Raw genomic sequence first — 14,137 nt, forward strand, 5'->3', positions numbered from 1 at the left:
GACTTCCTCTTGCAGAAGTTGCAAGTGATCCCCCGACACGCGGTTGAATTGCGGTGGCATGGCTGGAGGGGTCGCCTCGAAGGGGAGGGAGTAGCCCCTTCGGACGATTTGCAGCACCCACCTGTCCGATGTGACAGTGCGCCAGTGGAAGAGGTGATGGCGAACCATGCCACCCACTGGCATCACATGGGCCTGAAAACACGGACTAGGAAGGTTTTGAGGCAGGTGCTGCTGGGGGGGGGGTGGTTGGGGGGGGGGGGGGGGTGGACTGGCCTCGCCGTTGTCCCCGACTGCCACTACGGCGGTTTCATCGGCCACCACCGCGCTGTTGAACATTCTGCGGTGCGTAGCTGGCAGCTCGTGTGGGGGCGCCCCTTCCGTGGCCACGAAAGGAGCGAAAGGCACCAGATTGCTGGCGTGTGGCCGAGAGACCCAAGGACTTGGCCGTAGCCCTGGAGTCCTTAAAACGCTCAAGCGCATGGTCTGCCTTGTCGCCAAAGAGGCGACGGCCATCGAACGGCATGTCCAGAAGAGTGGCCTGAACATCGGCCGAAAAGTTGGCGGTCCTCAACCAGGCGTGGCGTCGAACCGCCACTGTCGTTGCCATCGCCCTGCCCAGTGAGTCCGTGGTATCCAGCCCACACTGGATGGAATATCGCGCTGCATCTCGATCCTCCGCAAGGGCTTGGACGAGTTTAGCCCAGACCTCCTCCGGACATTGTGGCAGCACGTCCGCGACCGTGTCCCACAGGGTGTGGGTGTAGCGGCCCAAGAGGCATGCGGTATTGACAGACCGCAGTCCCAAACTCAGGGACGAGAACACCTTCTTCCCGAACTGTTCGTACCTCTTGGATTCCCGATCGGGCGGAGCTGTCGGGAATGCGGTCTGGGAAGTGGAGGCCTGGATGACCAGACTCTTGGGGGTGGGATGGGTGGACAAAAAGCAAGGGTCGCCCGTGGCAGGGCGGTAGCGTCTGGCCACGTTCCTATCCACAGGCGGACCTGTGGCAGGCTTGGACTAAGTGCCCACAAAAACGTCACACAAGGCCTCATTATACGGCAGCAGAGGCTCACTGGAGCTTGCCTGCGGCTTAAGGACCTCAGTGAGGAGGTTAGTCCTCACGGCCGCGACGGGGAGCTCAGGGGTTGGCCGCCCTCGTCAACACTACACTGTAAGCAGCCCCCTCCTCCGTAGCCACGGTGGGAGGGGAGACAAATCCAGTGTCTGGCGAAGTGTCAATACCACTGGCCTACCCAAGCTCATATGTCCAGTCCTCTTGAGACTGGCACTCCTGTGCCAGAGGGTCCGCAGACCCCTCCCAATCACCCTCGTCACTCGTCTCCTGTAGAACAGGGTCAACTGACGGGGCCTCATCATGGAAATAAAAATCTCCAAAGGCCGTCGGAAGCGGCACCCAGCGGCGCCGCTCCGGTGCCAGACCGAAGGGAAGAGTGGGGACGGCGCCCACAGTGGGCGCAGGGGGAGACACCCGCGGGGACGGCGCCGGTAAGGTCCTGAGGTCAACCGGCGACGACCCGGATCCGGAAGCGGATCCGGTGAGGTCCTGCGGCGCCGGGACCGAAGTCGCCGGCGGCGCCAGGGCCGAAGCACCCGACGGCATCGGGGCCGAAGCACCCGACCCGCTAGGGCCTCCAGCCGGGGCCGTTGGGCCCGGAGGCGCCACGGGACCCGGCGGAGAAGGGAGGGACCTCATGGCCATGAGGTACCGCTCGATCTCCTCCGGCGTCGCGTCATGCCCAGGGACCCGAAGGTGTGGGGCAGGCGGCGACGCCTGCGACTCCGTCAGAGCCGCGTGGGTGGTGTCACCCGAACCCCCGGCCACATCATGCGAGCGTCGGGGTGAGTCGGAGGAACGATGACGTCTCTCCGACCTCTCATGCCTCTTACCTGAGGACTTGGATCCTGACGGCTGGTGTCCGCTTCCGGAGCTGCGAGGACTCCGACCCCCACAACTGGTCCCTCGACCTCCTGTGGGACCGGACCTGGAGCGGCGTGGGGCCGACTGCCGGAGCTCGAGACGCTTGCGGGACCGCTCCCGCCTAGCCTTCGACGGCAGGGCCCGGCAGTCGGAGCAGGTGCGGTCGTCGTGGTCGAGGCCTAAACACTTCAGGCACCGGCGATGGGGGTCGGTAACCGACATCAGTCAGTCACACTTGGAACAGGGTTTAAACCCGGGCATCCCTACCGGCACCGTCAAAGACTCGAGAAGAGAAATGATCAAAAGATCAAAAAAGTTTAGTCAAAAAATGACTAAGGGGTAGAGCTTCTCCGGATCTGCGCTAGCTGGCGCGGAAAAAGAAGAACGGACGTCAGCGCGCATGGGCGGCGTCTAAGTACTCAGACTACGTCATTCCGGTGCTAACGACGCCGACGACGGACGCGGAGCCGCGGACGACGCCTGCCGGCGCGCAGGGGTATTGCTACACAAAATTTTCCGGATCCAGTCTGACGCCTGGGGATATTCTAAGGTAAGGAATCTATCACTAACGTATCTCTTTCAGATGTGTTGTGTACCACTGGGCACCACAAAAAGCCTCCAGTGCTCCACAAATTTGCCGCTGTCAGGTTGGATGGTGCTTGAATAATATGGGTAGGCAGAAGCAACCCTAAAAGTCAACCGCCGTCTAAGCCATGCACCGCAAACTCCTTATTTTTTTTTTTTCAAAACCGTTTTTATTAAGAGTTCAAGCAGAATACGGCACAGCCCTCCACAGTCAGGAGGAGACTGTCAATGATTTACGTGGAAAAGCATGGCAGTGAACCCAGAGTTTCAAAATGACTTACCCCAACAATCCCCCCCCCCATCCCACCCAGCCCCAAGCAGAAAACTACCCCCCACCCCAGCCCCAACTACCCACCCCTTATCCCACCCTAACCCGGTGCACGTGATCAGCTTAGCAACATGAGGTGTATAGCAATGGCAGTGTGGGCCAACAGTCTAGGGTACAGGATCCATCTCAAGAGACTGAACATCATCAATGTCTATCGGGGGGGTCAAGCATCAGGCCCCTGTAGTCCGCCCACCGCTTCCAGATTTTGTAGTGTTTGCGTGGGCACCCCCGGGCCTCAAAGACCAGCAGCTCTAGGCCCATAAGGAAGTCCAATCCTGCCTTCCACACACCAAGCGGGGGGGGCCCGGTCGCTCTTCCAGGCCTGTGCCAAGTCTCGCTTGGCCACCACCAGCCCCAACAGCAGCAGGTGTCGTTTGTAAATGTTACCCCCAACGCCCTCCAGGACATGGAGAAGGCCCAGCCTAGGGGTACGGGGCAGGTCCCACCCCAACACCTCCGACAGGCAGTCCCAAACCCCAGCCCAGAATCTAGTCAGTCTCTCACAGGACCACACAGTATGGAAAAGCGTCCCCCTCTCAGTACCGCACCTCAGACACTCCGGGGCGGCTATCAGGCGCAAACTCCTTATTTTTAAGTTCACCTCCTCCCTTCTTTTTCTTCTGGTTGGAACCCTGACCATAACCCGTGATCACTCTGGTAGCTTGGCACAGAGCAGTCAGGAATAACTTAGAGGCAATGCGTAAAGTATTTGTGCAACACTTCAAACAGTGGAACAATGTTTGCATTACACAAAAAGATTACATAACAGGTTAGAAAAATAGAGCTTGATTTAATAAATGAAGCCAAACCAAAATGTCAAATAAGTAGAACTAGAGATATTCAAAAAAATGTTGGGGTGAAAATAGCGCCTAGAAGTAAAAAGTGCTATTTGGAATATCTGGTCACATTGGACAAGGACCAAGTCAAAAGTTCAGCCGACCGCAATGGAGCACACGTGGGATACAGGGACCCAGTGAGGCCCACTGACCAAAAGTAGCTTAATCCTGGGTGACGATGTGCTGGTCCTGATCCACGCAGCAGTGGTGAGGTGTCAGCTCTGATTAATGATAAGATGCAATGCTGAGGTTCAGTATCTTCGTTGAGGCTGCCATCGATAGAAATGGGAGGACCTGGCGCCAGAAGAGTGATGATTTCAAAGGCAATGCGTTGTGTCCCATCCACGCAGCGCCACTGATCCACACAGCAGAGGCGATGCGTCAGGTCTGAACCACGCAGCAGAGGCGATGTGTTGGTACCGTAATGGATGAGTCTGCTTTGCTAAAACATGCACCTTAGGCCTACTTCAGAGGATCCAGGACTGGGGTGGCACCACTTGGCAGGGCAGACTGAGACGGCAGAGTCCATGCAGAAGCAAGATGGTTGGAAGTTTTAGGTCCTAGAGACTTGATATTAGGAGGTCAGACAGCTAGCTCTCGGAGTCCCTCCTGATTCAAGAGATGCAGGTCCAGTCCTCCTCACTCAGGAGGGGAACAGCAGGCTAGCACAGAAAGGCAGGAGTCAAGCAGAGTGTCGGTCTTTCAACAACACAGCAGTCCTTCCTAGCAGAATCTTCATAGGTCCAGAAGTGAGGGTGTCAGAGGGCCAGTACTTGTACCCATTTGAGTTTTGAAGTGCACAGAGGTCCCCCTTCCTGCCCTGGCTCCAAACTCACAACGCATAAGTGAACTGAATATGCCAATTGGGGATGAACCAATGTTACCATATCTTAGGGAGAGTACATGCACTTTAGCACTGGTTAGCAGCTGTAAAGTGCACAGAGTTCTAAAGCCAGCAAAAATAAGGTCACAAAAGCGGAGGAGGTAGTCAAAAGGTTTGGGGGTGAACACTATGAGGCTGTCAAGTCTAACATGCAGCCTCAAGACATAAATCCCTGGAAAACACCAATGCACTAGCAAGCAAACCTAATGACGTGCAGTTTCAAACTATAATCCAATTCATCTAGGTGAAAAATAGTCGAAACAACCATTTCTATTCGAAATTAGGGTTACTATTTGTATCTTAGTGTATAAATGAATAAAAAAAATAGAAAAAAAAAAATATATATATATATATAAAATGAAGCTGGCAGAGTCTCATCCAAGGCTCAATGGAGGGCCGAGAAAAATTGTCCATAATTAGCTGCAGCGGAAGTAACCCACTAGAGGGCGTTAATTGGCAAAATGAGACCTCAAATCCCAGCGTGCATTTAAAAATGAACTGCCACCAAAGGAGGAGCACTGACGCCCCCTATTACGGAAACACGCAGGGGAGATGCGGTAGCCACTAATCACCTCCGCTGACACGGCCTCTGAGGAGATGCAAACAGCGGCATCGAAACGAGTCAGGCCATGGACTTCAAAGGGATGTTAAGCTGCCTGCTTGGTTTAAATAGAGTTATAACTCATCTGCAGTGCTGTGCGGCCTCAAGCTTCTGGGCGTTTTTGGATACATATATATATATATATATATATATATATACATACACACACACACACACACACACACACACACACACACACACACCAAACTCCCTTGGCTTGCTCCAGTGTTCCTTCAGCATTTTGGACACATGGGATGAATGTCACCAAATTGTGTGGATGGATGTATTGGCTTACCCTTTCAGTTCTCTTTGATTGGCCCAGTGATTTCCCAAGTGGACTCAAAATCAGTCAGTCTACCACAGGTGCTTCATGTTTGTGTAGCTCACCCACATAGTGCCATGTTCTCCTAAAAGGGGGGTGTTCCTAAAGACTACCCCCACCCATAATAAAGAGCTAATGCGCCCAAACGAGGATATGAGGGACACTTGAGGGAAACTGGGATGCGAAGACAGCACAGAACTTAATTGTATCCCAAGAAGATGGGTCTATGTTGACTGACCCTCTGGGGGAACATATACTGTCACCATAACAGGGGGTACTTTCTCTCATCTATGCATGCTGTTTGGGTTGTTTATGTACGTACATGGCATTTATATAGCATAAACCTAGGCAAACAGGACTTGAGAGTACTTCGAGAATTAAATGTCTCCCATTGAACTGTTTTGTTTCCCATGTAAGCGCCCAACACAGTCCAGCGATTCTGTTAGAGAAGAGACAAACTTTGACTTTACTTTTTGGTGGTAGGTTTTGGATGTTTAATATATGTGCCTTATGAAACCTTTAGCAGATTCTCAACTGCGTACTCTGACCCAAGCACATCTGTCGTGCTTGAATTGAAACCAAGGACAGACTAGGAACAAAGGGCAGCCATAAAATATCATATATTATACATTGCAGCATTCAATTTGACACTTTAGGATTGGATACCATTGCTCTAAGTTCACATTGTTTTGAGTAAAGTGTAAAGCACCAGAAATACATTTAAGGTTGTACCTCGTTGTCAGAAGGGGCCAAAATATCCTGGTTTATTTTGAATAACCTCAATTTAGCTCCCCTCCAACCCGGATAATACATTAATTACTTATCAAGAAGCGGTAAGTAATTTTGAGCTGGGCTCGGGGCAGTTTCTGCAGTATGCCTAGATAGCGGCGATGGCGCAGCACCTGTTGCCCTCGTTCCCAGAAGCCCCAGAGCACGCTCAGACCCTGGTCACGATGCTCACCATGGCTGGGGGACGAAAGTTTGTGACTCACCTCTATAGGGCGCTTCAAGAGGATAAGAAAAATTACCCCCTAAAACTAAAAGATACTTGGCAGCAGGTGTGTTTGCAGGAGCTTACACCTCGAGACTGGGAAAAGATACATAAAGGGGTCTGGAAGGTATCGGTATGCAACCGCTTTAAACAAATTCAATAGAACATAATACATATGACCTATCTCTCACCCAAGCGGCTTTACGCCATTGATAAATCCTGAGATCGACACTGCCCCAGATGTCGTAGTGTTCCTGCAGATTTCCCTCACATGGTGTGGTTGTGTCCAACGATCCAGGAATACTGGCTGATGGTCCTAGAGGACCTGACCAGGATAACGGGATGGGTAATTGACCTGGACCCACGCACTTGCCTATTAGGCTTGATTCCGCAAGATCCTAAGCGCAAGACAAGTCAGCGATTCCTGGTTCTGGGACTAGTTATAGCCAAAAGGCTCATTGCGATCCATTTGCTAACTCAACAGGGGCCACAAGTGGCGAACAGATTTGAGGGAGTGGGCACTGGCAGAAGAAGTGCATATGCGTAACACCAGGAGAGATCACAAACTACCAGAAGTGCTGCTGGCATGAGGAACAATGATACAAGAGGTAGCGGGACACACCACACAAGCAAATGAGGAGCCGACACCTTCTGCATGGGCTGACGGCCCTAGGTTCCAGAGGGCTGACACAAAGGGACCCAGTATAGATGGTACGAAGTACAGACCTAGAGTTACCCAGACTTGGTGGGGGGGGGGGGGGGGAGGGAAGGGATGGGGTTCAGGGGGGGGGGGGGAATGTTGGGGTGAAGGGTGGTTAGTTGCAGTTCTGTTTTGGGAATGTTCATAAAACTGAGAAGGAATATGGAACAAGAGACTCCTACCTCCACTGTCCAGATCTGTGGTCTAAATCCTGACTTGTATTGATAAAAAACCGTGTTCCACCTCGGCTGAGGTGACAGACTGATACTGATTATTGTACGTAATCTGTTGATATGGAGGAACACCTAATAAAGAAATTTAAAAAATGTTTTTTAAATTTAGCTCACCTCCAGTTAGAACATGTAAATAATGACCTGTCCTTTTCAAATGACAACATGCCTGAATGATGAATCCGATGCAAGTTTTCAGTCATTCATGGAACTTCCTGCAGTGCGCCTTACCAGCTCAACACCACCACCACCCTTCAAACTTTGGAAAGTCGATGCTGGATGCAAGAGAGACCAAATATTTCCGCTTAAGTTTACTCGAAAACTTCTGAAATAACCCCCTCTACCCTCACCCCAGTTATTGGTCTCATAATGCTAAGCAAATACTTAGTTGCTTAAAAACCCATAAAATTGTTTATTAAAAAAATAACTGAGCAGAGCATCACTGACATAAGACATTTCGATACAATCATATGAAATGCCCTCGTCTGGTCCAGCAATGGATATGGTCTAAAACGGCTCTCATACCTCCCAACCCTCGTTTGTGACAGATCAGTACAGTAAGCCCAACCGTTTGCTACATATACGTCCGTATTTGGCAGGACAGCCGCTCACCTCATACACAGTTCTTTCTTGGACGGCACACCAGTCCACCCCTTTACGCTATTTCACAACAGAAGGAGCGGTTGTGTCTTTCCATGCCGCCACAATGTCTCTTTTGACCACCATTATGGCTCTTCCCAAGAGAAGCTTGTCAGCACGGGAAATATCCATCACCCTCAGAAGAAGAGCACGGTGACTGACGGGGACCGCCCAGCCAAGGATGTACTAATTTCAGCAACAATTGACGCCCAATAGTTGGAAAGGGTGGTGCAGGGCCAGACCATTTGGTAAAAATCAGCTGGGTCCGCCTCACATCGAGGGCATTTTTGAGACAGGAGGAATCCTGCTTTGTACAGCCTCACAGGAGTACGATGCACAATGAAGACAATAAATTTGAATGAGGCAGAATCGAGCCGAAATGGTTAGTACCCTGGGGGCCATCAATGTATCGCTCGAGTCCTCCTCCTTTAAAGGGCCAACCCATTGCTCCCAGTGGGTCGGGATGTTGTTCATCAAGGATCGGTAATCTGGGATATTCCAACTTTCCCTAGATTCCCCTTAAGGAGCTTAGGTTCCATTGGCTGAGTGAGGAGGGGATGGTGAACGAGGGGCAGCATCTAAGGCAGTGGTGCATGCTATGATGGGCCTGATGCCACTGATCCAGGTGGATGAGTGTGTGGATGTCAGTCGGGGGTTGGGGGGGGAAGAGAATGGTGTCATAGATTTTAATCTTGGTGTCGATTAACAAAATTGGGCAGTAGTTGGGAAATGAGACTGGGGAAGGGTCTGCTTTGGGTAGGACCACGATGATGGGGGTCTGTGTCAGGTGGGAGGGGGGGGGGGGCGAGGTGCCTCTTTCTGGAACCTCAAACAGGGCATGTAGTTGTGGGAACGCAACGCAGCGTAATATTCCGCTGGGAGGCCATCTGGACCGGGAGTTTTGCGGGTAGCCAGTGCTGAGATCACGTCTCCGATCTCAGTTGTAATGGGTTCATCCAAGGCCTTAATTCTCTGGGAGTTGCAGAAGGGGGACACCCTTCAGGAAAAGGGAACCGGTGGCCAGCGTGAGTGATCTGCTGAGTAAGGCCTTGAATAATAATTTGCGTCCGCAATTTTAGCTGGGGTGTGAAGGATTTGCACTCGGTGGGTTCTCAGATTTCAGGCACTATCCGGATAGCTAGGTGATGAGTGGCGAGGAAGTGCAGTAATTTGCCATTTTTTTACTCCCCAGCCATAAACCCGGGCCACTAAGGACCTCCAGATCATTTTGGAAGATTCAAGAGATGGTCCGGATCTCTTCCAGTACTAAGTGGAGCTGCAGGCGTTCTGCCTCCCCGTTTTCAGTGCCCCTAGTAATTTCCAGGGCGAAGGCCTTGGCCTCCAGTTGGGAGAGATGGCGTTCCAGGAGCTGCCGCCTGTGTTTGAGGAACCCTTTGGTATACCCACGGATTGTGGCCTTGTCGGCCTCCCATAGTGTGCTCTGAAGTTGGACTGAGCCCCCATTAGTGTGAAAGTACTGCATCAGTTCTTCCTCAATCCCTCCTTTATACTCGTGATCCTGATGAAACCATGCATTTAACCTTTAGGCATGAAGCTCCAGTGGAGCCCCCTATCAGCAGGAGTGGTGGTCTGATAAACCTCACACCAGAGACCCAGTTTAGAGATCAAGTCTGAGACGTTTAGCCCCTAGCCTTCTATGGGAGGATGGTGAGCCCGTGGCATCTTTGGCAGAGTCAAGGACAGCATCCAAGTCTCCTCCAATCACCCTCAGACCCGGGGGCGGGGGGGAAGAGTATGGTCTCTACGGCTGCTCAGAGAGTGGCGTCCAAGATAACCGACATCAAGTTAATGGTGATGTCTCCAAGGGTACCTGCAAGGACGACAAATCGCCCCTGGTGGTCGCCAACCGTGTGGGTCGGTATGAAGGGGAGGGAGCATTGTAGAAGGATCGCCGTTCCTCAGGCCCCTCTAGAGAACCCAAAGTGCAAAACCCTGTCAAAGCACGGACGTGCTAAAAAATGGCATTGATTTCCCATCAGGTGTGTGTCTTGCAATAAAAGGACATCTGGGCGCACCCTCCGCGCACACCAAGATCGAGGTCCGTTTAATTTTATGTACAAGTCCGTTAACATTCCACGAAAGGACTCTAAGGGGCTCACCTCTGCTATATGGTCTTGAGATCATGGTGTAGTGACTTGCAAGGCCAGAAGTCTGGGGCGCTTCACTGCTCCCGATGCTTGGGCCCTGTGAGCAGCTGGAGGCATTCTGCTTCCCTACATGGACTATGTGGAGGCGCATCATGAATTTTGTACACAGTGTCGCAGAGACACAGGTTAACACAACCAACAGCAGGGACAACATTCCTTATCCACAATCCCAACCAACCCAACTTTCCCCAATTGAAGCATTTGTCGCCCAGTTAAACAAAGACTTACAGTGTAAGAAACTAGTTATGGAAGTGTAGTGTAGGGCGATGCATTGGGACCCTCTAAATGTAAGGATTAGCATTCCTCCAGTTTAAAACTTAACCAATGTGAGTACTTTAGATATGTGGGCTGCGTGAATGGTCGGTGTCTTCAGAGCTTAGCCCCGGGTAATTACAGAGCATACCTCAGTGTTGAGTCTGGCCCATTGGATCTCTTGGCAGTTCAAGGGGTGCCGGCGATCTGCTCCTCTCACGGGGGAGAACCTGCGGGTGAGGCAGATGTTGCTCCATGGGAACTGCGCCTTCTTCGGGACCTGGCATGCTGCCCATGGGTGCCCGTCTGCATATCTACCTGGGGTTCCATCTGGAGTTCAATATGGGGAGCACTTCTCAGAGGGCAGATTGGGCCTTCCTCAGTCACCCAGGTCCACGCGGCCTCCGGAGTATCAAAGAAGTACGATTTAGTTTGGAAGATCACTGAGCTGGGTCTGGAAGAGGAGTCTGTATTGCAGGTTGAGGGATCGTAGTTTGTTTCCCATGGGTGTATGATCTTTGGGCTTGCACTTCCTTTGTGTAATCAGCTAAGATCATAATGTTGGCATCTTTGTGGAACAGCAAGGAGGGGGCTTCCTGGAGGATGGCATAGCGGTCTCTGAAGTTTAGTATCCTTGCAATTATTGGCTGATGGGGCACCCGGAGGTGGCCTGGGTGAGAGCGCCCGGTGGCCCCTTTACACCACGAACCACCATGACAGGACATTCGGGGACATCCAGGACTTAATCCAATCTTGGATTAAGGTATTCCGTTCCTTTGGAAATGCCCACCAGTCGAAGATTATTCCGACGTGATCGGTTTTCAGCATCTTCAGCTTGTATATGAAGATCAGTCATGTGGGATAGGAGCTGCTTTACTTGAGCTTTCAAGCTGGATACATCGTCCTTGACCACCAAGATGCAGGATTCTGTTTCTGTGATGCGTGCAATTGCATTGCGGAGGTCCTGTCGAATAAGGGCCATGTCTACTCACAGCTCCCAGATGTTGGTTTCCGTTGACACTGGATAGGACTGGATTGCCCGCAGGATGGTGGCTAGGTCTCATACTGGCTGGTTGCTGGGGGGGGGGGGGGGGGGGGGGTGTGCATTCTCCCCATGTCCAGGGCCATTGATTGCACACTGCTCCATTTGAGTTTTAGTCAAAGGGGGTTTAGCCCCTCTATCTTTCCCCAATGATTGCGCGTTCTCTCGGGGGGTGGGGGGGTGGAAGCCCGATCCCTTCATGCGCTCCGTCACTTAGGTTCCAGGGCGCTGGTCGACTGAGCCGGTGGGGGGAGGGCTCGTGGTCCCAGATCATCACTGCGGCCTTTTGAGGCTGGATTGTTATGGTCGCTGCATCCATTTGTGCAAGCCCTTGGCAGTGTGCTGCTGTTGCGCTGGGTCCAAAGTGCGGGAGATTTCAGAGGAAGCTAGTCTGTATCGATGCTGGTAGTTTGCAGAGCTGTGCAGTGGCTGCAGGCTAGGGATCTATAGGGTTCTTCAGATCTGTCCGGGGCTTCAGTGCCCCCTTGCAGTTGCTGCCCCTCCCTGCCAATTGCAGTTCCAGCGGTGTTGCCTTCAGTCACAGGTCTAGGTGGGCGTCCACCCTCAGGTCAGGGTATCACCTCATCGGCCCACCCTACCCCACCAGCCAAAAGCTGCCTTAATCCGTGCCACTGCATTGAACGCCTCAGGGACAGCCACACCGCCAGCCCCAGCTTCCAGGCGCCCTCAGTCTGCTAGCACCTTCAGGGAAAGACTCAGTGCATTGGGGGAGGAGAGGTGGTCTCATGTAGGCAGGGATGTCCCACAGGTGGATTTGGACCTGCCCCCCCCCCCTCCCTCACTAGGATCAAATGAGTCAGGGTCTGCCGGTCAAGGGCCTCGTACTGGTCTCTAGCTGCCTTAGTTGTCTCTATGCCCGGGCCCTGGGGTGCAGCTAACCATGGCACCTGCTAGACTGTCCTACTGACCGCAGGTCAAATGCTGCGAGCGGGCTGCAAAGCTCGGCAGGACTCAGGAGGCTCCCCCCCGGCCACAGAGTGTCACGCTGGAAACTTCACTCCGCTCTCCGAGGAGCGAAAACGGGCTACCTCTCATGCAGTTTTTGGGCGTTCTGGGAACCAGGAGGCTTTGGAGCTTATCATGGACTTTTAGATGACTAATGGGGTGCCAGGTTGATCGCCTACGTTGCGATGTTATTTTTGGACACCGCTGCTTTCTGGTAACAAACATATGTCCGTAACTCGAGCTGTTTTTTCCTGAGGGGTACCACTTTTAGATATCGATGAGGAGACGACTCCCAGACTGCTTTTTCTATTAGAAGTGTGTGGTTTACTCCTTTTTCCCCCCCAAATATTTGACAAACACTAGACATGCTGCGATCCTTACGGAGGAGTCGCATGGTGATCAAGTGGCATTATCTACATTAAATCATTCGCGTTTATACTTACCTGCCTTGAAAAAGTCAAGACAGATCAAACACGTGTTGGCTGAACTCTTCCTGGAGACTTTGTTTTTCCACCAAATAAACAAAAGTCAAATAAAAAGGGCATCGTGTTCATTGTGGAAGAGGACCCATATTTAGACTTAATGTCATTGGAATGAAAAAGAGAAATGTGTTTTCCTATAAACGAAGTACAATATTTGTGTTTTTGAAATGTACGGACACATGGATGATTGAAAACTTATCAAAAGGATATAATGTATTGTGTTCTATGAACCGTTATCAACGACTGTTGGGTAGTGTGATTTGGAAGGAGAGTGCTTTGCTCGAGTTCTTTTATAAGGTATGTTGAACACATTAACTCTGGTAGTGTGCAAGTGCAACCTTGGGTAGTAGGTTGCTGGAGCATTAGCAACACCTCCATTTTTCCTGCCTACATTTGGCATATTGGAGTTATGTTTCCCATACTTTAAGAATATTTCAGAACTACTACTATATTACGAGGTGCAGTAAAACCCCCTTTCGGGGCTACCACTACCCCCAACATTGTATGTACAGAAAGTCAGGGGGCCCCAGTAGCAATGATCCCAGTCCTGCCGGCCGGGACCCCAAACGTGCACAGGCGGGTGTCTAAGGAGGCAGCACCCGCTATGGGGGGGCGGGAGGGGGCTCACCATGGGGCAACCCGCCACTCGATGGCCTCTGAAGTGGCAGCGAACCATGGCACCTGTGAGTCTGTCCCACTGACCGAACCACGTGAGCAGGCCTCACAGCCGGTGATAAAAGGGCAGGGGATTCAGTCGATGTAGCCCCCTGGGCATCAGCAGCCCAGGACGCAGTCCCTCCGATCATGAGCCGGGCGGGATCCACAGTGTGTGCCAGTGGGTGTCTGAGGCAGGGCCTGCTAATGGGGGGGCTCACCCAGAGATGCCCTGCCAATAACAGGTCGCTAGCCCTCGAAGTGCCCACATGCAGGGAGCCTCCTAATATTCAAGGGTCACTGCCACCCCAAAGGCCAAGCAGCGGCTCCGCTATTCCTCCCTCAGGGCCTCCTCCCCACCACCAAGGTCGTAGTGGGCTCCCAGTCAGTCAGCCACCATGTCAGAAGGCGCAGCTTCACCAGGCTTCTGGAGGCAACGTGTAGCTCAGTGTTGATGTCTGCCGATTGCAGGTCAAGCAGCACCTTCACTAGTGTTGGTGGGGTTGGAGAGGGCTAAA

The sequence above is a fragment of the Lissotriton helveticus genome, chromosome 5_1 (genome assembly GCF_964261635.1).
Source record: "Lissotriton helveticus chromosome 5_1, aLisHel1.1, whole genome shotgun sequence".
Classification (NCBI taxonomy): Eukaryota; Metazoa; Chordata; class Amphibia; order Caudata; family Salamandridae; genus Lissotriton; species Lissotriton helveticus.